This window comes from Gossypium arboreum, chromosome 11 (genome assembly GCF_025698485.1).
Source record: "Gossypium arboreum isolate Shixiya-1 chromosome 11, ASM2569848v2, whole genome shotgun sequence".
Classification (NCBI taxonomy): Eukaryota; Viridiplantae; Streptophyta; class Magnoliopsida; order Malvales; family Malvaceae; genus Gossypium; species Gossypium arboreum.
The window spans coordinates 85,278,966-85,282,274 of NC_069080.1; the positions used below are offsets into that span (position 1 = coordinate 85,278,966).

General features: G+C 36.0%; 1 long non-coding RNA gene across 1 annotated transcript; it reads right to left on the bottom strand.

Annotated features, from left to right (window-relative positions):
• Positions 1 to 1,227: 1,227 nt before the first annotated feature.
• On the bottom strand, positions 1,228 to 2,383 carry LOC128283691 (uncharacterized). Its single transcript, XR_008274095.1, has 2 exons — positions 2,298 to 2,383; positions 1,228 to 1,462 (listed from the first exon to the last, which is right to left on the bottom strand). It is a non-coding gene; the product is annotated as an uncharacterized LOC128283691 (long non-coding RNA).
• Positions 2,384 to 3,309: the final 926 nt, after the last annotated feature.

The window sequence follows — 3,309 nt, forward strand, 5'->3', positions numbered from 1 at the left end:
CAATTCAACACACCCTTATGTCTACCCATGTGGACCATTTAAAGGATATTTTCGAAGCCAATTGTCACCTTTAATCATTCATACATTCAAACATATTTCATAGCATGCAACATGACATATTTAGACACTCAAATATTCAACACCATGGTACTCTCACATCTTCATAATGTCATCCTATTGCACATTCATTTTGTTACTCCATTTAGAAGCATTCCACACCAATTTCATGCATTATCAAACTTGTTACCATAACTTCAAATTATGCATTCATGAATATATTCATTTTAAACCATTAAGTCATCCATTATCTTTTAGCATCTAGTCCATACTTTATCATACATTCACCAAGAAATAACATATCACATCACTAAGGTACTAACACATGCATACATGGGTAATTAGATTACAACCCAATGATCAAATATGTAACGCCTCGTACCCGATACCGTTGCCGGAGTCGAACACGAGGTGTTAACGGACTTAATTCATTTACTTACACAGTTCATTTAAAAATTTCCAGATAAGCTGGCTAACTGCATCACAGTTACTTTAAAAATCATATCTCGAGTTCCAAAATTCGAAAACCGATTCTGTAAATTTTTCCTGAAACTAGACTCATATGTCCATCCAAAAATTTTTTTCTAGAATTTTTGGTCGGGCCAATTAGTACAGTTTATTAGTTAAAGTCTCCCCTGTTTCAGGGTTCGACTACTCTGACCTTCATGCATTACGACTTAGATATCTCCCTGTACAGAGCTTCAATACTTATGCCGTTTGTTTCTAATGAAACTAAACTCAAAAAGGAATCCATACATATAAAGCATGACTTCTAATTGTCTCTGGTTAATTTATGGTAAATTTTCAAAATCAGAACAGGGGGTCTAGAAAACGCCCTGGCCCTGTTTCACGAAAACTTAAATATCTCATAAAATATGGCTCATATGGTCGTTTCGTTTCTTTCATATGAAAATAGACTCATCAAGATTCGATTACATAATTTATTCACTATTTAATACCATTCCTAATATTTTTAGTGATTTTTCAAACTTACATCACTGCTGCTATCAGCATTTATTTTAAGGTAAATTTTACCTATTTCATAATTTTCCATGAATCCATTAGTAAATTGACATACATTATTTTCAAGTATAATCACGATTAGCCATGACGTACGTAGCCCCAATAGGACCGTGATCGGCCATTCCAATGGCTAGTCTTTACCAAACATTTCCACACCACTTAATAACCATATCATAAGACCGTAATGATATACTTCAAAATATACGAGCCATTTTCGCATGGCTATACGAATATACATTACCAAAAGATACTTAATTAACAACAAGGGTCAGCCCTATACATGCCATTATCAAAATTCAACTAAAAGAGTACCAAAAGGGCTTAGATAGTGTGGACGACTTCGACTTTGACACTCCCGAGTCCGATAGCTGACGAACAAAATCTATAAAACAAAGAATTAAAGCAACATAATAAGCATTTTGATGCTTAGTAAGTTTTAAGTAATGAAATTATTTACAACTAAAGTATAACGTTCGTAAGACTAAATGAATGATTGCATATACGCATATTCCCACAATCATGATTACTTCACGCTTCAACCATTATATTCATGCACTCAGGATCGAACCTAACTAAAGGCCGGAAGCTTGTTAATCAATTAAGCGAATACGATTTAAAAAGGAATCAACCTTTCCAGTGCATATACGAAACATACCTTATCGTTTGGATTTATGAGCGTATTAATTGAAGTTATTACAGCAAGGTCGCTCATTTCCAAACCCAAGTACCTTCGGGATTTAGCCGGATATAGCAACTCACACAAATGCCTTCGGGACTTAGCCCGGATATAGTAACTCGCACAAATGCCTTCGGGACTTAGCCCGGATATAGTAACTCGCACAAATGCCTTCGAGACTTAGCCCGGATATAGTCACTAGCACAAATGCCTTCGGATCTTAGTCCGGTTATCATCCGAATAATCATGCACATATATCAATAAATCATGACACATCCATATTTCATTTTCATTACTAAAACTCAAAGACAAGACACTTATCAACCCTTACCATTTTCGGCTCAATAGCCACATACAAAGAGCATGATTTTGATTGGCTTTATAACATGATCTCTATGCACATTCGGCTACTAGTCATAAGTATAACTAATTACCCCGATATACAATTCAAGTAGGATCATTATATCACCGTTTATTTGTTATGCTTAAATGTCATGACATAATCAAATCATAAACTAAGTTCCATTACTCAAAGACTTACCTCGGTATCTTGGAACGGTTGTGGGTTGATTACTCTATTGCTTTCTCTTTTCCCCGATCCAACTTTGATCCCCCTTGCCCTTGAGCTTAATCTAGAGAACCACCTTTGCCGAATTTTTCTTCATCTTCTTCCTCTAGTTACGGCAATGGAGGAGCAACCTAAGCTAACTTTGGTTTCTCCTCCTACTAACCACTATTATTTTATTACCCATATCCTTTATTTTATTATTTTTAACACAAAATGTTAACATAACATATTTATAATATGTTTTAACCCATAGCATGGCCAGCCACCATCTAGATTTTGGCTAATTTGACATGCAAGTACAAGCATTTTCTAACATGCTTTATGTAACACCCCTAACTCGTGACCGTCGCCGGTGTCGGACACGAGGGGTTAACAGCCAAATCCTCTCAAGGTACCAACCAATTTGACATTACCAGTCAGGCTGGAAAACTGCGTCACCGTCTCCTTAAAAATCATATCTCGAGTTTCAAAACTCGGAAACTGGTTTCGTAAATTTTCCCTGAATTTAGACTCACATAACCATCCATGGATTTATTTCTAGAATTTTTGGTTGGGCCAATTGGTACAGTTTATTAGTTAAAGTCACCCATGTTACAGGGATCGACTGCTCTGACCTTCGCGCGTTACAACTTGAATATCTCTCTGTACAGGGCTTTAATACTGGTGCCGTTTATTTCTAATGAAACTAGACTCAAAATGGAATCTGTAAATATAAGGCATGACTCATAATTCTTTCTGGATAATTTATGGTAAATTTTCAAAGTCGCGACAGGGGACCCAGAAACCGTTCTGGCCCTGTCTCACGAGAACTTTAATATTTCTCAGTATACTGCTCATATGGTCGTTTCGTTTCGTCCATATAAAATAGATTCATCAAGGTTCAATTTCATAATTTACTCACTATTTAATTCTACTTCTACTATTTTTAGTGATTTTTCAATCTCATCTCACTGCTGCTGTCCGCAACAGTTACTGCAGTAGACTA